Source organism: Rhinopithecus bieti, unplaced genomic scaffold (assembly GCF_001698545.2).
Source record: "Rhinopithecus bieti isolate Rb0 unplaced genomic scaffold, ASM169854v2 scaffold_8927, whole genome shotgun sequence".
Lineage (NCBI taxonomy): Eukaryota > Metazoa > Chordata > Mammalia > Primates > Cercopithecidae > Rhinopithecus > Rhinopithecus bieti.
In genome coordinates this window covers 260,460-282,642 of record NW_016806124.1, presented here as the reverse complement: position 1 = coordinate 282,642, position 22,183 = coordinate 260,460, and the positions used below count along the sequence as shown (strand labels likewise).

General features: G+C 43.4%; 2 long non-coding RNA genes across 2 annotated transcripts; one reads left to right on the top strand and one right to left on the bottom strand.

Moving 5' to 3' along the window:
• Positions 1–571: 571 nt before the first annotated feature.
• LOC108531405 (uncharacterized) lies at positions 572–21,625 on the bottom strand. Its single transcript, XR_001886156.1, has 3 exons — positions 21,455–21,625; positions 2,276–2,495; positions 572–840 (listed from the first exon to the last, which is right to left on the bottom strand). It is a non-coding gene; the product is annotated as an uncharacterized LOC108531405 (long non-coding RNA).
• Positions 18,910–20,900, top strand: LOC108531404 (uncharacterized). The gene is made up of 3 exons (XR_001886155.1): positions 18,910–18,977; positions 20,440–20,596; positions 20,705–20,900. It is a non-coding gene; the product is annotated as an uncharacterized LOC108531404 (long non-coding RNA).
• Positions 21,626–22,183: the final 558 nt, after the last annotated feature.

Below are 22,183 nucleotides of genomic sequence, written 5' to 3'. Positions count from 1 at the left end.
CCCAGTCGCTCCGAAAATACCTTCTGGGGGACTCGGCTTTTTTGGAGCCCCAACCCCTAAGTTCTGCGCGAACCCAAACCGGCCTCCTGCACCCTGGCGAGGTTCTGGGAGCTCCGGTAGGGTAGGGCTGGGTGACGCCGCCTAGAGTCTCGGAGCAGTCACTCCCGCACCCTCCCGGCACGCACCCCATGGGAATGCGAGCAGGGTCTACGGTTAGCTTTAGGCAGCGGGGAGCGGGACACCAACGGGCTGCGAAGGAAGCAGGGACGTTCAGACAGCCTGGGGTTCTCATTCCCTTCCAGCTCAGCGGTCTTTGGAGCTCCTCCTTCCCGGAGCTCCGATTTCTTAAGGGTTATCCAGAGTTCTGGCTCAGGCTTGAATGCTGAAGATTGCTCCCGGAGTTTCTCTCCAGAAAAAAGTTCGCGGGGACCTAGGGCTGCAGATGTTTCTCCCGATCCCTCTTTAGTCTACCCTCATGTAGGGCCGAGACCTATAAAGCCCTTTCCTTTCCATTTTGTTAGGCCACCGCTGGCTTCTATAATAAAAAGCTGCTTTATAACTGAGGACTGTGTTTGGGGTTAGCACGCTGTTTTTATTTTGGATGTTGCCTCAATGGCAAAGTCATAAGACTCGAGTTCAAATCCAGGCCTCCTCTGCTCTCCCTGGGAAGAAAACACCCAGGCCATCCAGGTCTTCTAGGCCTTCATCTTGCTGGAACAATCCTGCGTTCCCCTAGGGAAAGTCCTCCCTAGAGCTCTCTTTGTCACATGAAACTAACCAGTGCGGAAGGAGCATCACTGAACAGAACTCAATTTTCCTAAGTGAGAACCCATGAAATACCTAAGGAGAAAAACAATAAAAGTCCCATTAATACTCCAATTCCTAAAACCTTTCAGATTTTAGGAATACTCAGGCAAGGCCTTGCTCAAAGTTCCCTAAGGTGTTTAGAGCAACATAAGGCAGATATGTAGGCAAGATGAAGGCAGAGGGGATGGAAAAGTGACAACAGAGTCTTGGGAAAATATGCATTTTTACTTTCATATAAGCTTTTTAATTGATAAAAAAGCAGATGACCAAACACCCCTTATTCATTCTATGGATGAATCTCAACTCTCAATAAAGAAAAGGCATATCATGTGTCAAGGATTATAATCAACATTTAACTTTTTTTTGGGTGGGCTGTTATTTCTGAAATGTACTAAAAAATCAGCCCGGCGCGGTGGCTCACGCCTGTAATCCCAGCACTTTGGGAGGCTGAGGTGGGCGGATCACCTTAGGTCAGGAGTTCAAGACCAGCCTGACCAACATGGTGAAAACCCGTCTTTACTAAAAATACAAAACCCATCTTTACTAAAAATACAAAATTTGCAGGACATGGTGGCCCATGCCTGTAATCCCAGCTACTTCGGAGGCTGAGGCAGGAGAATCACTTGAACCCGGGAGGCAGAGGTCCCAGTGAGCTGAGATCATGCCATTGCACTCCAGCCTGGGCAACAAGAGCAAAACTCCATCTCAAAAAAAAAAAAAGAAAAAGAAAAAATTAGACCATAAAAATTTGTCTACTTGGCACTGAGCACACCTTCAAACACTTATGTTGGTTTTCATAGTTCTTGGATGGTCGAAACACCAGTTGTTTATGGAGAGGGCAATTGAAAAGGTCATTAGCTAAGAACACCTTATCAGAGGGTATTTATGTAAAAGAATAAAAAAAATTCAGTATGTTGCAGCCATCAGCAAAAGCTCAGGAAAATGCTGATAAAGGGGGAGGCGAGGTGCAGCATTTTAAGTTTAATACTCTGTGCACCTGCGTGCAATCTATCTCTCCACCACAAGATCCACAGGAGAAGATGAAACATACATTTTTAAAATGACAAAATAAAATGAATTAAATAAATAAGATGTTAGTAACCTTGATTTTGTTTGGGTGGTAGAATTATATCTTCCATCTATATTTTTTGCAGTGTGGATTGTATCATTTTATATCGTTACTTTATTATTACATTCTCTTTTACTATTTTATGGTGAAATATGTAATAAGGATATTGGATCTGATGTTAAGGAAACTTTGGCAAAATAACTTGTGCAAATATTCATTCAGTTATCATCCTTGAAAGGAGATCAGAGAAGCCACCATACAAACTGCCGACAGGTTTGAGTTCTGAAAAACAAGCCATTATTATTTTGTCTTACTGGTGTCAGGGGATGAACTGTGATCTTCCCTGAGTTGAGAGAGGAGGGGAAGAAATATTCATGTCAACTACAGGTATTGACTTACCAGGGTGGTTTCTGCACATGGTTTAGGGAAAGGAAACAGACTCTGTCTTCTGGGTGGGGTGGCTTTCAGATGGGTCTGGCACACAGAGCTCTTGCTTTATGCATGTAGAATTTGATCGTTGTGCCGAAGTTTGGGTTTCAGTTACGGATTGTCCGTCTTTTATGGGATTTCTCAGTGGATGGATTGAGCAGTTGCAGATTCCACTCCCATCTGTGTAGGTCTGTGAAGAAAGCCAGTGCTCTGCCCATTCTGGGTCAGGGTTTGACAAATATTTCTGGTATATACTTGACATCCTGTTCACCATTCTTGCGTTTTTAGCACATTTCTGGTATGTGGGACTATTATAGCAGGTAATTAAAATAATTGGAAGAGATAAAAATAAAAAATGACAACTTTGAGTAGCAATAACAACATGCCAACATGAGTGAGAATAAACTCTTTGAGGGATGCTTAAATTAGACGCATCTGCATTTGTGGCCCTGGGAGCTTTTTCATACATTTGGATGTTATTCTTGGGAGAAATCTCAGTTATTCCTACCCAACAGGAAAGCAGTAAGCTTTATGAAGGACAGGAGTCATGGGGCGTCAGTCACAGACTACCCGGAGAATCCAACCCCAGGCATTCTTTCTTAGGAACCCTCTGTGTTACACAGGGGGGTAATTTAGAAGTGACACCATTAGGCCTATGAGCTGCCGATTACTTAGTTGGATAAACAAATGCACTTTCAACAAGTATGAAAGAAAGAAGCGTATGAGAGACATGGAGATCAGAAAGAAGCCACTAAGTCCTGAGTTTCCTGGTTGATGCTTAGGAAGCAGTTGTTTGCTTCTCGTTTCCATCTCAAATGGTACACAGGCTCTGAATCAACACAAAAGAGCTATATATAACTTGCTCTAATATTAAGCAATGACAAGGATGGGGAGTTTATATGTTTTGGATTCATTCAGCAAATATTTAATGAGCACTTACTATATTCCAGATGGTGGACAAATAGGCAAAGCCATGGGCTTCTAGAGACTAAGTCTGTTTTCCTCTTTTACTTCCTCCTTTTCTCCCTTTTTCTGCCACAGGTCCCAGCCTCTTTACTTTCAAGCCTTCTTCCAATCATGACCCTGGAATTTCCAAGTGCTAAAATCCTATTCTAAAGGGAAAATTATACATTTCACCATTCTAAAATAGTCTGGCTGCTGGCAGAGATGGACTAAAACCCAAGGTGAAATGCCTATTTTGACCCGGAATCAATAGGAAAACCAAGGGCTCAGCTATCAGGGAAACAAGCAGCCCTGTGGCAGCCCAATTCTGTTCCGTCGCCATTGGCAATTCCTCTACAATATCAGTTTCCTATCAAAGGGATAACTAGGGGTTTTTGGCTTCCAGGAGGAAGAAGGATGAAGGTGGCCAGAGGTGCTGCTGTACTTGGTGGGTGCGGCTTGGGAGCCTTGTCCTGTGTCAAACATAGCTCCTAATGCTTTGTAATACCTACATCTGCATTATTTAGCTCTTTGTTAATTTTATTCCCAAGAGTAATTCCAGAGGAAGGATTGTAGAGTTCTCTGCAAAAAGGAGAGCTTCAAGGAGGAGTACCATATGACAGCAACAGTGACCCACCGGGACTGGGCCAATGAACCAGGATTGGGATGGCCCCTCACACCCTTATGTGCATAGGACTCCCTTGGCGATCTTGTTAAAATGCAGATTCTGATTCTGCAGGGAGGGCTTGAGTTCTGCATTCCTAACAAGCTTCCAAGGGATGCTGATGCTGTCAGTCTGGTCCACTGACCACAGGTGGAATAGCACAGCTTTAAAGACCTGTTTCTCTCATGGATCCTGTAGTCTGTCCCTAGCTTGGTGGTGATATATGACTTGATAAAATGAGAAGTACAGGTTCCTTTTCAGCTTCTGCAGGTTCCCTAGCACATCTACGTCCTTCCCCTCTCAGCTGCTGTGAGCCACGCCGTCTCTTATCACAGCCACGGTTCATGGCCCCCAGCCCACAGAAGTCAGAACTTGTCCGTGCAGCCCAAGCAATGTAGGGGTCCTCCCGCAAAGCAGAGTTGCCCATCCCCCATGCCTCCTATGGTGCATTGTTAGCTCACCCCACACTCCCCTTTCTATGCTGTGTTTTCCAGAGACAGGGACCTCCCTGGTTGACTGGGTAGGAAAGGGGACCTGTGGCAATTATCAGTTTGCAATGTGGAAACGTCATTTTTAAAGTATATATATAAAAACAACAGACTGAGTAGTGTCAGCTGCAACCTCACTGCATCAGCAAACACTCACTAAGACTCTTTTAAATTTTCTCCTTAAGGAAGAGGCCCCAGAGAACACAGACTGATCACGCTCAGTTGCCCACCTCTGGGGCTGGGCTGGTCCTGAAGGCCATGCAGGGCTTCCTACTCAAAAGAAAAAAGGGATAGGACTGACCTCTCCCAAACATACCCCTGAACCTCTTCCTTGATCCAAATATGCATTTAAGAAACGAAATAGAAAGATCAAAAAGAAGGGAGAGTGAGGAAGAAATTCCTGCTTATTGAGTTTCAAATGAGATTTTCATGGTCCTCCTGGAAAAGACTTGAGTCTCTTGTGATGGCAACTGGAAGTGGGAATTCTCCTCCACAAAATTTGGACTGACATTGAGTCGGCACTGCCTACCCATACATGATAAAATAACATTATTAGGAAAAATTAAAACTGAACCCATAGACTTCACAGTTAACCCCTCTGTTAAGAAATACAACTGTTCTCCTTAGTGTACCACTCAATTTTTTCCAACATATATAACAGAAAATGCTCAGAAATTAACATTTGTGTCTCAAAGATGAGAAGAATTTTTCAAATTGGGCCATTCCCTTAATGCTTATTTGATTTGCAATATGCATTCATAATTAGTGATAAGATAATGTTTCCTTTTGGGGAAATTTGAATGAAGCATACATTCTATAAAGCCTCCTTTCTTTCACATATGAACTGCGAAAAGAGAGGGAAAATATTTCTTTCTGTGGGCAAATTTTTAAAAATCCTACCATATTTATAAAGGCACATAAATAATTAACGTAGAAACACTAAAAAATTTAGACCAAGAATTAATCAATGTGTGCTTTTAAGGCAATGTGGATTGGTGATAATAAAACTGGTGAAAAATTACACTAAGCGGCTTTGAGATTCCTGGACGGAACCGGATATAACACGCAAACTTATTTTTCAATTGTCCCTTTCACACCTGGCTACTAAATCACCCCATAGGTTGCCTCTTTTTGTCTAGAAGATTGGAATATGTGATGCTGCTTGGGAATGAATTATACTATGCTATATGAAAAATTATGATGTAAGTGACACGTAATATTCTCCGGAGGAGTCTACCTGAATAAGTCTATACCTTTCAAAAGTTTAGGAGTTTAGATGGGCCCTTTAAGTGTGAAATCTGGCAAATTGATTCTTCTAATTCTTCAAAATAAACTGCTAAGTAGATGCTAATGTTGAGAAACACGGATCAGAGACCCTTGGGATGGGAGCTCTGATCTGACACCCACGACTCCCATTCTCACAGTTAAGGAGAAACGAAAAGAGACTATTTTGTCTCTACTCGTCTGTTTTCTTTCATTCTTTTCTCCCTCTTAACATATTAAATTTAGAAATACACAATTCTTTCTTCATGTATGTTACCCAAGAGTTTCCTCTACCTACCCTCCTCCAAATGACTGAGCTCTAAAAGACTAGAGAGAAGTCAGGGTAGAGGCTAATATTTTCTTCAAACCTGATGATTCATGCAAACCTTTTACATGAGGGAGCTCACTCTGTTTTGGGGAAAACTGGGGTGAGAGACATTGATGGCTCACCCAACCCTTCTGATCACAACGTGGACCCTCTGACCAAAATCTTTACCTGTTTTCATTTTACAACTTTCTTTTTTTCCCAAAAGGCATTCCGTTAGTGAGATGGAGAAATTATCAGAAACCTGGGAGAAAAGAAAATACTCAGAGGTAAAGTTTCCCAGTTATTGGAATAGTGTGCATCTGTACATGTGTGTATCCATATATGTGTATATATTTAATGTGTGTGTGTGCACAGTTTATCTACAACAGACCCAAGATCTTATTGCTAGTGAAATATAGTTAAACAATAACCCAACTTTATTACAGAGTATCATCTAGCTATTATAAGCAGTGATATCTCTATGAAATAATATAAAAAGTGTGATGATTTTATAATGAAGAGCTAAATAGTTGCAGGATATGAGTAATTTGATTTAAGTTTATAAAAATAAGCCCTGATTCTGTCACTGCATGGAAAACGGTTGAAGTTTACACATCAAACTATTAATAATGATACACCTAGAGAGTGGGACTTAGGAGGATTGTGAGAGGATTTCCACATTTTACTTTATATCTTCCTTACATTGTACAATAATCTCTTTTGTTTTTGTCATAAAGTAATTCTAAACAAACACTGAGAAGTGCGGTCTTGGCCACCAGCTAGCTGACATGCTGCACATAAATATTTCTGGTTCTTACTAATCAAAACATATGCTTTTCTGCTTCGTCTTTTAGAGAAAATGAGCAGGCCCCCTCTCCTGCAGGAAAATAGTTCCTATTTATAAGAGGAGAAATGACATTGGGAACACCCACAGGCCAGGAGAAGTTCTGTAGGAAAAAGAAACCACTAAGACTTAATAAATCTGACTTAATTGAAAAAAGAAAAGTGGTTGTCACGAGGCAGACCTAAAGAACCAGCTAGTACTTAAATTGCTGTGGCTCTTAATTGCTTATGGTCCTCAGGAAGTGAAAGGATTGAAATGCAGGCTCTATGTGGCTTCACTTAATTAATATTTATGACTGCAGAAGAAAATTAAATAAGGCAAACGGTGTAATTTTAAACAGCCTGTGGTCATGGTTAGCAGGACTCACAACAAATTCAGAAGCAAGAAATGCAAGCACACTTTGGGCATGCGTGGCTTCAGTTTTCATTTTTTATGCCGAGTGATGCCTCCAATACCATCTTAGAACATTATGGTGATCGTTTTCACTTATCATGCATGTTTCTTTGTCTTTGTGATTGGTTGTCTGAAGGAAGAGTTTCTTTTTCTGGGGGTGGAGAGATAGAGGGATGCACAAAGATGTTAGCTTTGGAAGCATCTATAATTTCTCAACGAATGTTTTTAGGATGTATATCTGCCATTTACTGACTTTTTTGCATGGTTTGATGATTTGAGTTTTTCCATTTTGGGAGCAGAGAGTTGATGCGATAGCGTCAGTTCCTGTAATGAGGAATCTGGACTATAAGTCTGTGTGATAATCAGTGTTTATTGAATGGATGGATGGGTAGACGTGTGAGTGGATAGATGGGTGGATGGGAGAATAGAGCACAGACTCTGTGTTACTTGTATTTAAAAACCCAGTTTACCTGTGAGCACTGGTTTCGGAGAAATAGAATCAGATAATAACAAATCCTAGACGGAAGATTTTCAAACTTCCATTCGTGACCCATTAATGTATGTGACAGCAATTTACTTCATTACAAGTATTGAAAAAGAAACTAATGGAATAAAAGTTCTCAGTGCATCTCACATAGTAAACAGAGTCTTGGAAAACCTCTGTTTCTGTTATAAATGTGTGTACATCTGCATCAGGATGGAAAATGCATTCCTTACTATGGGTTCTCACCTAGAAAGCCTGAGCGACCGTATACACGGGGCACTGAGGGCCCATTAGCTCTCCTTGCAAGGAAGCTTCAGTTTTCTCATATGGAAAAGGGGGATAATAGCAGAAGTCACCTCTTCAGACTAAGTAAGGATGACACGAGTGGAGGCTCATGGTGACGGGTTAGCCCAGCGTCTGGCATATTGAGAACAGTTAATCAATGTTTGGTTATTTTTCTTTTCTCTCCTGTATCCTCTGCAGCTTCTCAGCATTACAGCTGAGAAAGGTCTCAACATTTTACACAGAGAGATGCATTATATCACGTTTTATAATTTGTCCTCTCAACTCTTACTTAAAACAGCCCTCTTAAAAAAATAAACACATTTGCTCAAAATGACACCACACATTTGAAAAGATTATTTCTCATCTCTATACATGATATAGTAGCTGTGCTGAGCTCTGGGCCAAAGACTGCTCCAGAATTAGAAAACATGTCCTACCCACTTGTGATTCTCCCCAGCCAAGAACCAGACCTTGTCTTCAATTCCATGGCTTTCCCTTCGTTTGAAGGTTAAAGTCAGCATTTCATTTTTACTGCTGTTGATAACTCCCAACTTTTCCATTCTTCCGTTTTTTTTCTAAACTCTTTACTACATGCTAACACTGCCTCCCTATTTTCTCTGCCCTCTTCCTGAGGTCGCTTGATCCTAGAAGCCGCAGCTTCCAAATGTTTTCGCAGCCTCCCCTTTACCCTCCCCAGTAACATGCTGTTCACCATTCCACTTTCTGATTTCCTTTTCTGTTCCTTTAATAGTCTCTGCACTTCCCCTGCTTTCCCATCTGTAAAGCCATCTTTCATCCAGGTGATGTTCTCCAGGTGACAGGAATCTGGCAGAAGCCTCCTCCATCCATCTTTCTAGAGGGACCCTCAGTTGCCAGAGCGAGTCTGACACCCCTCTTCCATGCCAGCTGCTTCAGGCCAGCCCACTGGGGGAACTACTCTGGGGGTGGAATCATTGTCAAGTTTCACCCATTAGCTAAAAAAAAGTCACTTGGATTCATTGCAGGTAACCAAGAAAGTCATACTGTTTAAGCTCACCAACATAGTTACACAGTTCATAAAAAATATTGCTCCCGTTCCCAAGGGACTTTCTGAGTTGATGAGTGGGAGCAGAGGTCCCCATGATCAGCAGCTGGTTTGCTCGTTGCTGGGAAACACAGAAGACAGGTTGGTCACAGGACAGGGGATGCAGAGCCCAGGGTTGCAGTGCACAGAGGTGGGTGCTCAGAACGAAAGTGCACTTTTATATATATATATAGTTTAGGTTCTAGGGTACATGTGCACAACGTGCAGGTTTGTTACATATGTATACATATGCCATGTTGGTGTGCTACACCCATTAACTCATCATTTACACTAGGTGTATCTCCTAATGCTATCTCTCTCTCCTCCCCTCACCCCACAATAGGCCTCAGTGTATGATGTTCCCCTTCCTGTGTCCAAGTGTTCTTATTGTTCAATTCCCACCTATGAGTGAGAACATGCGGTGTTTGGTTTCTGTTTCTGCAATAGTTTGCTCAGAATGGATGGTTTCCAGCTTCATCATGTCTCTACCAAAGGACATAACTCATCCTTTTTATGACTGACATAGTATTCCATGGTGTTATATGTGCCAACATTTCTTAATCCGTTGTCATTGATGGACATTTCGGTTGGGTTCCAAGGTCTCTTGTATTGTTGAATAGTGCTGCAATAAATACGGGTGAAGTGTCTTTATAGCAGCATATTTATAATCTTTGGGTATCATACCCAGTAATGGGATGGCTGGGTCAAATGTTATTTCTTAGTTCTTAGATCCTTGAGGAATCACCACACTGTTTTCCACAATGGTTGAACTTAGTTTCAGTCCCACCAACGTGTAAAAGTCTTTCCTATTTTCTCTATCATCCTCTCCAGACTGTTGTTTCTGACTTTTTAATGATCGCCATTCTAACTGGTGTGAGAATGGTATCTCTTGTGGTTTGATTTGCATTTCTCTGATGGCCAGTGATTCGAGCATTTTTCATGTTGTCTGTTGACTACATAAATGTCTTCTTTTAAGAAGTGTCTATTCATATCCTTTGCCCACTTTCTGATGCGGTTGTTTGTTTCTTTCTTGTAAATTTGCTTGAGTTCTTTGTAGATTCTGGATATTAAACCTTTGTCAGATGAGTAAATTGCAAAAATTTTCTCCCATTCTGTAGGTTGCCTGTTCACTCTGATGGTAGTTTCTTTTGCTGAGGAGAATGCACTTCTTAACTTTGCAATAGCATTACTCATTATTTTCTTTTCCTTAAACAGTACTTTAACTCACTTATCAGATTTCAACTTGCTTTTCCACACAAAAGTATGACTTGAGGTCTTCCCAGGTTCACACGTATAGAATGACCTCTTCTTTTTAACTGCAGTGCAATGTGTATACTCCATAGTTCTTTAGTCAGTCTATTACTATTGGTGTCTCAGATGAGTTCCCCAGAAGCAGAGCCTGAGGAGAGGACTCCTGTGCATGAGAATTACCAAGTCAATGTGCTTCCCAGAGAGGTCTATAAGAGAGTGGGGAAGGCAGGGAAGCCCAGTATGGGCCATCTCAGGCCATGCCTGGCAGAGAGGAGCTTCAGACTGGTCCTGAAGGGGACTCAGGTGTGTGAGTAAGGCTCAGTGCTGCACCCATCATTGGTTTAAGGGCCCTCCTGGGGGTAGGGGTCTCACACATCCAGGCACATGAAGCTGTCTATGAGAGTATACCAGGTGGCTCTGGGCACCCAAGGGCAGTCTATGATGAAGAGCTGCAGGTGCAGAAACTTGCTGAAAGCCCCACAGCAGATGGCCCTCTCCTTTTTAATTTCAGCCACAGTTGTGACAAGGGTGTGACCTAATGTTGGCCTTAGCTCTTATTTAAAGGCGTGTTTGTTTGTTTCCCAGAGAAGCTCAGCCAATATTCATCTGACAAACTCCAAATCTCTAGGATGTCCCATGAGCTCACATCACAGCTCATGAGGCAGCAGGAATGTCCTCCAGGAGTTCACACGGCTGGGAGTAGACCAGAAATAGGTATGATCACAACAAAATTCATTATTGCAGCAGCAGGACTGTGTACCCCTGAGATAATAGCAATTCACTCTTCCTTGGCTGGAAGGGAGGGGTGCTTCTTGCCTGAGGGGCTGATATTTAAGCCAAACCCTGGAGAAAAAGAAAGAGTTTGCCAGGCCGAAAGTGACACAGGGCTCCTGGAGTTGGAGTTGGGGGGCAATGCCAGCACAAAGACAGGGCAACTGGGCAGTGGGTGTTAGGGCAGGAGCTTCCTGGGAAGGGCAGCGAGAACAGCTCAGAGAAGAGAGAAAATTGGTCTGAGGAGCTTTCAGGCTAGGGAGTTTGGCCTCTTCTCTCAGGAATGGAGAGTCACAGAGTGTTCCAAGCTGGAGAGAAATGGCCAGGATGGGTTTGCAATAGCTCCTCTCTCAGTAAGGTGGAGGGAAGTGAGATTGAAACCAGGATCATTACTCAGTGGACACTGAAGTGTCACTGGGCTTGTGGGTCTGCTGCTGAGAGGACAGACCACAAGCTGCCTTCAACTGTCAGCCCTTTCAGGGGTCAACTCAACTGCAGAGAGCACTTCTCTTGAGGTCATGGTCTTTTCTAGGGTGGCCCAAATCCAGTCCTGATGGATGAGAGTCTACAGGGGCCTGGCCATCTCAGCCAAACTCAGACAGCTCTGAGAACTATACTAGCTCTGGAGCTCACCATACGGTTGGGCCAAGGTTGCTTTGGGGACCAGATTCTCCCTCTGCTCACTCCTGCCTTCTTTCCATCTCCCCAACCCCTGCCAATTGATCCCACTGACTGTAAACATGCCTCATGCTAAACTCCAACTGAGAGGCTGCCTTTTTGGAGCCCAGCTTAGACAACCACTCAAGAGGTTGTAACACTACCTCCAGTAGAGAGGATGGGTGTGGGGACATCCCTTCCAGTTTCTGCACACATTGGACACAGCTCAGTTCTGGAAGGAGAGATATACCTCTCTGGGAGATCAGGCCTCTGATGATTTCTCCAGACTCCAAACCCACACAGACAGGAAAGTGTCAGGTAAAATGAAAACTTAAAACCTGGGCTCAAAAGTTCTGTGTCTTACTTTTGGCTCTCTCAGAAATCCACCCTGATGCAAAGATTTGAGTGCAAGCAGGATATTTGGCCAGGAAATGCTGGAAGGGGAGGGAGGAGGTGAGAGAGGAAAGGGAAGGCAGCGAGGCAGGGGCCTGCCATCAGGCAGGTTACTACTGTGGACACTAGTGCTTAACCCTGCTGGGACCTCTGGGAGCCAGAGTAGAATATGTGCCTCAGAGTTGTCCCTTGCAAGGGTAGGATAGCTGAGGTATTTATGCACCAACTCCTGTCAGTCACTGACTGACAGTGACTGCTCAGGTGTCTTAATTCTCCAGGTACTTCCAGTCCTTTGTGGGTAGGGTAGAGTTCTGCTGCTAGAAATTACCCTGAAGCACAAAGGTGCAGATGCTGGCAGGTGGAAGGTTGGCACGGGGGATATACTCGGGGCTCGGATATTATCTAAATTTTAGTGTCTCCATTTCCTAATGGCAAGAACTTAGAGGCCTCATCCATGCAGAGCTTCAGCTCTTTAGTCATCAAACAAGGATAACGATACCTGTGTTTTGATTGTTGTGAGGTTTAAATTTGAATAATATTCTTAAGAATGGTTGAAGGGAGAAATCAGTGGACATATAACGTTAATCACATTTCCTGAACCCCCAAACTGCATTCTCAAGTGTGGAGATGCCACGAGTCCCCTTCAACTCATTGAAGGTAGAATCAACTTGACTGGGCCTGATGGCTCACGCCTGTAATCCCGGCACTTTGAGAGGCCAAGGCGGGTGGAACACGAGGTCAAGAGATCGAGACCATCCTAGCTAACACGGTAAAACCACGTCTCTACTAAAACTACAAAAAATTAGCCTGGCGTGGTGGCTGACACCTGTACTCCCAGCTACTTGGGGGGCTGAGGCAGGAGAATGGCGTGAACCTAGGAGGCAGAGCTTGCAGTGAGCCAAAATCACGCCACTGCACTCCAGTCTGGGTGACAGAGAGAGATTCTGTCTCAAGAAAAAAAAAAAAAAAAAGGTAGAATCAACTTTTCAAACTTGAATCTTCAGACTCATGGGTGGTGAGTCACCTGCATTCACCAAAAGTGATATTCTGCCAGTGACATCTGGACCTATTCAATGAGGTATTGGAAAGATATCTCAGCATTCAGAAATGTTACTGCCCCGTTTTTTAGGGATAACATTTAGGAACAGTGAGGTCAGTGCCACCTGGAGGATCAGCAGCTGAATGCGGGATGGAGAACCCTTCTTCCTTCCTCAAGATGCTCACTGAGACCAAGACGTTATTTTTATTTATTTATTTATTTATTTATTTATTTATTTATTTGAGATGGAGTTTTTCTCTGTCGCCTAGGCTGGAGTGCAGTGGCAAGATCTTGGCTCAGTGCAACCTCCACCTCTTAGGTTCAAATGATTCTCTTGCCTCAGTCTCTTGAGTAGCTGGGATTATAGGTGTGCCACAATGCCTGGTTAATTATTGATTCATTTATTTATTTATTATTATTATCTTTTGAGATGGAGTTTCACTCTTGTTGCCCAGGCTGGAGTGCAATAGCACAATCTCGGCTCACCACAACCTCTGACTCCTGGGTTCGAGCGATTCTTCTGCCTCAGCTTCCTGAGTAGCTGAGATTACAGGCATGCACCACCAAGCTCGGCTAATTTTTTTTGTATTTTTAGTAGAGACGGGGTTTCTCCATGTTGGTCAGGCTGATCTCGAACTCCCAACTTCAGGTGATCTGCCCACCTCGGCCTCCCAAAATGCTGGTATTACAGGCATGAGCCATCGCACCCAGCCCCTAATATTTGTGTTTTTAGTAGAGATGGAGTTTCACTCACCATGTTGGCCAGGATGATCTCGAACTTTTGACCTCAGGTGATCTGCCTGCCTTGGCCTCCCAAAGTGCTGGGATTATAGGTATGAGCCATCATGCCCGGCCAAGGCTTTTTTTTTTAACTTAGTTTAATTTTATTATTATTATCATTACTTGAAGGAGGCAGATGGAAATGCCCAGTTTGAACAGAAACTTTCTAGAACTATGCATTTCCAATGCTCAGTGGTGAAAGAGTCAGCTAGAGTATTGAGTAATGGTGAACTGTGTTCCCTATTAAATAGAAGGTAAATGATTGCCCTGCTTTGAGTTTCCTGGTGTGGTGATTCACTTGCAGCGAATAGGGACTCCTGATAAGATACTACCATCATGGAAAATCTTCATGGAAAGGCTGCATATCTAGCTCTTCCCTGAACACCAGAGGCAAGAAAGGGGACTATCAGGTATAGTCCCCTTCGGGGGCACAAATAGACTGCAGAGGAAAGCGCTTATAATTTGAGCAGAAGCACTTTTGTGCAAAATACCAGGACTGTGATAATTCCCACCATGTGTGAGAAGAATCGTCCAGTTTTCAGGGCCATTGCTACAAAGTACTGGTGGAATTTCTCCTGTCCTTGTAAGAACTCTCACTCCTGAGTCTCAGATTTACTTTTAACCGAAAGCCTTTGATTTGATCCCCATGAGGTTAATGGGACCTTAAATCCATCACCAGACTCTTCAGAATTTATCTGGAGATTCCACCCTCTCTGCGTTTTTATCACAGTCCCAATGGCCTTTTCTATAATAGAGTTTTATGTTCTAGACATTAATCATTTTAATTTTTAAAAATAGATAACATTTGAAGTACTATTTCCCCTTTCCTAAGCTTCTTTCGGACAGCACTGAGTAAGTAAAGCCTTAACTATGCCCTCTCGTTAAAAAAAAAAAAACGCCATTCATAAACCTGATATGTTTCAGACTTTATGATCTGAGCATAAAAAGAACGGAGCCTTTGATTCATATTCTGTTCCATCCCGAGTACAGCAATACTGAGGGGATTTGCATGTTTAAAGGAGTGTTCAGAACAACCCACATAATGAATTCTCAAGGGTCTTCGCAGAGGAATTGCTATTCATCTCCACCATTGATGTCTGTGGCGGGGTCTGCGTTCTCTGGGGACGTTGAGTGGATGACAGTGCTCAGCAGCAGCTAGTCATAAGGCATCTGAGCAGAGGCCTCCATCTTGCTTGGACTTAGGACGGTAGAGAGGGTAGATTGCATGGCTTGCAGGCTGCACTAGCTGGTGGACAGGTGGTGTTTGCAGGTGTTGAGAGATGGCTGGTGAAGTTGGTTCCCCCCCTTAAACAATTTGTTACAGAGCACCCCCTTTCCTAGGAGTTCAAAACCCAAAGGGATTCAATTTCCTGATTTTAAGTCTGCAATTGCATGGATCATCACATTTTCTTGTGAGAAAAAATGTGAAGGTAACTGGCCTGGGAAGGATACCTTTGGCCACCAGATTGGTAGGAAGTTCTACATTACAATGTTCCAAGGTCTGTCTTTATTAAAATTGCAGCATATCCCAAGTACCTAGAAGGGTTATGGTTGGGTTTACGTAAAATTTGACAAGAAAAGGTGAAGGCACACCAGTCCTGCACATTGAATATACTGTTTCTCAAAGGGTTGTGTGAGAAGGAACTGGGACTGGGCTGGGAAAAAGCTCAGCTTTGCTTTAGCTTGGTCTTACTCATCAGCATCACCTTTTCCTTGCAACTGTGTCAACACAGTGGGCAGGACCTTCTCTGTTAGTCACTACCTTTGATGTCTGAGGAGCTCTGCTTCCCTATCCCCAAGGGTCTCTTATCAGCCTCCTGCCAGGCATTCTTTTTCCTCAGGGTTCTGTTAGTAATTGCTCCTCCCTGAGACTTCTCATCTAGCCTAACAGGTGGTCTAAACCAACAGTATTCACTGGTTGAAGAGAGAAATTGATGGATGGTAGTGGAAAAGAACATGACTTTTAGACTCAAGACCTTGATTTGAGTCTGATTCTGTCACTTATGAACTGAGTAGCATTGGGCAGGTAATTAACCTCCCTAGGCCTCAGTTTCTTCATCTTCCTCAAACAAGATCATGCTTTCTCCTTCCTCCAGGCATCATGGAGATCAGACCTGCAATGCACACGGTGGTTGACTCAGAATGGGCCTGCTGTAGATATTAACCAGTAACCAGAACACTCCATAGGGTTTCTCTGTATGTTGGCTATTTCATGGTGTAGAGTAGCTGAATGATTCTTCACTTGGTTTGGAAGTGGTCTGACTTACACCACACGCTGGTGTGGTGCCTGAGAAGCTCCCTTAGGGAGGATCATGAAACAGATGTCATCCATGGCAGCTACAGGCCTTGCCTTGAAACTCCGGAGCACTCACCTGTGCCGCCAGATGCCTGCTCCAGGAGGAGAAAAGGGTGCCAAGGGTGTATTTATTTTGAGGGTGGTTAATGTTTCCTCCAGTAAAACTGGATCTTAACTAGTTGTTGTCATCAACGTCATCATTATATGAAGGAAAATCCTAACATTTTAAGTTGATGTCTTAGAGGGCAATCATATTCTCCCACAGAAAATGCTGAGTTACACAGAAGATGAACTGTTCTAACTCAAGGCAAGCATTTCTTTTCTTCTTCTTCTTCTTCTTTTTTAGTGGTTATTTATAAAGAAAGAGAAACAAGCTCACTCTAGGCATTCTCCTTCTCAACAGCTTGGGAAAGACATTGGACATAGACTCTAATGACCCAGCTTTGCTCCAGCTCTGTCTCTTGGCAGCTAGGTGACTCTGAGCGAATTGGTTAATTTTACTGAGGCTCAGAAGCTTAACCTTTTAAAATAGAGTGAACACATTCGGCTGTCCAGAGACTGTAAAGGTGGCATGAGATCAGGAAAGGGTAGGAGCTTTGCCAGGCTCTGGTTGTCCCACAGCTTGGGGGCCATGGACACAGGGAAGTGCATGCTGAACAGGTCTCAGAACTCATCTCAAAAACCATAAACCTTTGTGGACGTGGAAAGGGTTTGGTTCTTCCCAGGGATTTGGTTTTTGCAGAGATACACATCTGCTGATGATGACTAGGAGAGCAAATTTTTATTATTGAAAATATTAAACCAGTGTCTTTGTCGCCTCATCAGCCATATTCTCTTTCAACCCATCCACTATAAAAGTGAAAGGGAATCCATTAGGGACTGGTTGAGTTTTTCCTAGATCAGTGCATTAGTGCCCAGGAGCCACCCAGAGGTCTTATTACACATTCTGAATCAGAAGGTCTGGAGTGAGGAGGGGAGAGCCGAGAGTCAGCATTTTTTATAAGCCCCCAGGCGATGCTAATCTCCTATTCCAGGGGCCACTCTTTGAGAGTCTAAGGCTAAGAACTAAATGCCTTTGACTTACTTTGAGGTTTAGTTTTCTCCTTCTTGAGCCCACAGCAGAGAATTAATCTTAAAACCAGGTTATGGGGAAAGAGAAAAAAATTTTAAACTCCCAATTCCTCCCTTACATATCCAGAATGAGGACTGACAGACTCAGACCCTAGAGGTTTTCCATGAACCATGGCAAGGGGAGGTTACAGGAGGCCATGTGAAAGCATGCATGCAACAAGAAGCAGATAGGAACATCTCCCTGATTTTTGAGAGGGGGGCCAGAGGAAGAAGGAGAGGAGTAGTTGGGGCCCAGGCCAACCTTCCTTAGGGCCGATCTCAGGAAGAGGGAGGGTGTGGAAACATCTAGGAGGTGTTTTGTGAGACTCCAGAGACACTTGACCACATGCTCCTGTTTCCCTCCCCAGCACAACTCCCCAACACGGCAGCTCTACAACAGCAAGGACAGTCATGGGTTTGGGATGTTGAGTCTTCCTCACCTCCTCCATGGTGAGGAAGAGATCCGGGCATTGCTATGGGTGCTGTGGCGGTGAGTAGAGTCCCTGAAGGATGAGGCCATCGTGCCTGCTGTGGGTTGCATCCGCAGTCCCCCTAAAGTGAGAGGGAGCCATGTGTGTGGCCCCTCCCCCCAACAGTCCTGAACCAGGCCCATGCTCAACAGACACTTCAGCAAAGGGAGCTCACATAGTTGCCCCCAAAGAACCAGACAGAACTGGCACTCTGCAGTGGCACCAGAAGATAATGTCTCAACCAGGGGAGAGGAGATGCCTTTTACCTGGGAGCCACAAATACAGGAGCTCTGCATAGGGACCAGGCCTCCCTAACACCTGAAGGGACATAAGCATTTCCTGGAGGCACCTTGAAGAGGCACAAGAAGGATAAACAGCTGTAGTGGAAGGTGACTTTAGAATAGATAGGCTAAGAGGCTGACAGATGCATCTTACACAGAGGAGGCTGTTTCTCTCCACAAGCCAGCTTGTGCAGCCTCCCCCAGGCATTAGAGGGAAAAAAGTGGGAGGAACTTCAAAGCCGAGTCCGATTATAGGAAATAAAGAACTCATTTGTTCTTGGCACATGGGAACAGTGGTGTGGAATGTCAGTCCTGCTAATCAATGTCAGTCCATTTAATCAAGACACAAATAAAACTAAATCTTACCATGCTAAAATAAAATTATTTAATTCGTATGCTTTATACTATGTATTTTACCTAATAACCATGACAGTAAATGAGATATTTATCGTCTTTTAAAACTGAACATTGTGTTACACATATTTCCATATATTGTCTAGATTTCTTACTCTTTATTTTGGTATATTCAACCTTGCTAACATTTAGTGTGAAAAATGGCAAATATGTGTTTATGCGTGAATGTGTATATGCACTTTGTGTGTGTGGTATATATGCTGTTATGTGATGAGTTGTGTCCACCTAAAATTTATATGTTAAAGTCCTAACCCCCAGTATCCAAAAAAGTGACTATATTTGGAGATAGATAGAATCTTCAAAGAGGTAACTAAGTTTAAATGAGGTCATTTAATGGATGGGGCCTATTTAATATTAGGATGCAGACAACACAGAGAGAAGAACATGTAAGACATCCATCTGCAAGCCAAGGAGAGAGGCTTCAGGAGAAAGCAACCCTGCTGACACCTTGATCACAGACTTGTGGCCTCCAGAATGGTAAGAAAATAAATTTCTGTTGTTTAAGCCTCCTAGGCTATGGTACTTTGTTATGGCAGCCCTGGCAATTGAATGCAGAGAGTAATATACCTGTTAGACACACATGTCAATGTTCTCTTTGCAGGAAGTGATGAACTCAGCAGTAATTTGAAAAGAGATGGCTTAGAATATGGTACATTCTTGCTGACTCATACGATGAATATTGATTGGGGCCCTTCTGTGGATGAGCCGTGGTGCACATGATCTGCTCCCTCACATGTACACCTATAAATTCACCCAACACATGGCGGTTCGGGATGCCAGATGAGAGGCAAGCAAATTGCTTTTGAGAGGGGAAGCTCAGCGAAGTGGCATTTAAGCTGGGTTTGGATGGGAGGGACAGAAGAACATCCCATTTGGGACGAATGCAGGAGAAATAATACGGAGCAGATATGTAGACATGTTCTGGAAATAGTGACTGGATAGTAGGTTGGGAATATGGGCAGAGCATAAGGGGAAGGTGAGAGATCGTCAGGGAGGTCAGGGACTGGCCAGATTGTACTGGACCTTGAAAGCCAGGCCCAAAATCCTGGATTCTTTTTCCACAAGAAATGAGGAGTAATGGAATTTTTCAAAGCTTTGAAGTCATGTGATTAAAGTGGTAGATTAACATGCTAGAAACATCTAGAATGTAGAGCGAGGGTGCACTGGAAATAGGAAAATAGATGGACTTTGCAGTAACCCAGATGCAAGGCAACTGAGAAGAGGGCAGGAATGGGTGGTGTCCAGGGGCCGGAGAAGAGAGGATGCTTGGGACCTGGCAGCTTCCTTTTCATCTCTAGGTAAATTAAATACTTTCCCATAGTTTGGCGCCCTTCATGGTGCTGCTACCTGCCAGGCTTTGGAGAGTGAAAAGCTGGAGGTTTCTACCATTTCTGTGGCTGCCCAGGACAAGCGTCATTGGTTCTGCTGAATGAGCATCATTAGCATATTTATACTAGAACTCAGTTCCAGATAGCAGCACTTGAGAATCAAGATAGAGAGTGTTACTGTTGGGGGAAATCAGTGGGTCAGTAGAAGAGCTAGAATAGTGAGTGACAATTGTCTTGCTGGTTACTCTCAGCACTGGCACAAAGGGATGTGGTGTTGGGCTAACTGAATTTGCACTCAAAGATTTTGTCCTCCCACTGGCTGAAGTTCCACTTTATAGAGATTATGCTTTGGGTCATGTGACTCTTGTGAGGTGAATGCCTTCTATGAGGAACGAGAACTAAGACTGCAGGACTGGCTGGGATAAGGCCTTGGACGTAGTGTCTACCTGGTTCTAGCCCCTTGAGATGGATCCATCTATTCCATATTAACCTGTTCAAATAGGGCCTACAGCATGCTGTCTTGGCTGTCTTGGATTTCTGTGTTTCTTACTCTAAAATTCTAATTTCTTGATGAAGATTTTGGTGACTATAAATTGCTGTTCTTCCCCTAGGCACTGGAATGGATGGGTGTCCTGGTTTGGATTTTCTAGTTCAGCCCTAAAGAAGATTTCTGCTAAAGAAGAAGGCTTTGCCTGGAGTTTCTGGTGCTGGCAAGTGTCTTGGGCCCACGCTTGAACTAATGGGTTCAACTTTATCCCCTGGCCACAGGTATAAACTCAAGAGTGAACTCTTTATGTAAGCCACACAGGCTGCAGGTATTAGAAAAACAGCTGCAGTACTCTTCTGAAAAGTCATCTCTGCTCTCCCTTCCTGAAGGTGGTGGAAGAAACTTATAATCGTGAGAGCTGCTGGGATCCATTTGCAACCCTGCATGATGCTGACCACACAGAAAGAAGACGAGAAAAACAGAATCCAGAGGCCTTGACGTTCTTCCTGGGCCCCAGTATCAAACAAACTCAAAACCTTCCCTACCTCTGGTCTTCCAGTTATGTGATCCCTGAAAGGCATCCACATGTGACCTTTCCCAGTAAGATTTTAGTTAGGTTGGCTAAAGTGTTAGCAAAGTCTAATCTTGTTGGCATAAAAAAAAATTACCTTTTACTATGTTTGTACCTTTTAAAGACCTCAAAGCCCAGCAGACTTCATAAATGCTGGTGAATTTCTTTCAAACCATTGTCAAATAAAACATCCCATCTCCAATTAGCAGAATGTCTCCATTCTGAAAGTCCAGGAGCCTTCTTTATTTTTTTATTCTAAAAATATCTATACCAGGATTGCAACAATTATGAGGATTACTAACAAGAAAAACTCCTGAAACTTTTGAGAATGGGATTTGCATTTGCAAAATGATTTGCAACCAGACCTGCCAGGTAGCACTTCACGGAAATCAAAAAGTGGGTTTTGAATATCTAGATTATATTTTTTGGCATCCAAATTCATAGTAAAATCATCTTTCTAGCTGTCTGCAGTAGATGTGGCTAAACTCTCAGAACAGCCTCCACAAGTGCTGAATACTTTTGATAAAAGTCGATGTAGCTGGAACAGAGTCACATTTGATTGACTTACCTTAATTCTCTAATCAGCTTATTGCCCAAATAGCTCCACAATTCGGGTGTCCCCATGCTGCGGCCACCTTCTCTAGTTGCCAGAGCCCGCTCCTCCACCCTAAATAACTGCGACTGCGGCAGAGGCGTTTGGGTTGGTTTAAGATGGCAGTATATCCCCCTGTTTCTTCATTCAGGATTTCTTTCCTTCAAAGGAGACTTTGTGTTTCCCAAGTTTCCTTCTTCTGCTTGTATGAATCTAAAATGAATCTGAACTAAAAGTACTTGTTGAGTGGTTATGCTCCCAACTGTAATTTGGAGTCAAGGTATGAATATTTTATACTCAAAGAGTCACTGAAGATTTGTAGGAGGTTTTTAAAAATAAAATGAATACACTCATTTTGTTGGCTCAGGTAGACTATAGCTGGGGGAAAACAAAAATACAGGACGAGCCCTCAATCATGAGTCTTTAAAAAATGAATCAGGATTTGTGTTTTTGGATAATCAAGAGTCCCTGTGGTGAGTACACAGTGTCCTTTGGAGGAAAGAAATACCAGCCTGAAGGAGAACCGGGAAACAAAAACAAAAGCCACCCAAATGCTCCAATCTCATTTTAAACCAACCCAAATTCCAGAGGTGCCGTTTCAGAAGGGAGCTCTTCATGCCCTGGCAGAAATTAGGTGTCAAGCTAGAGAGCCAGTATTCAGATGCCTGTGGCTTCCTTTCACTGCAAAAATAGATTTAAAAAATA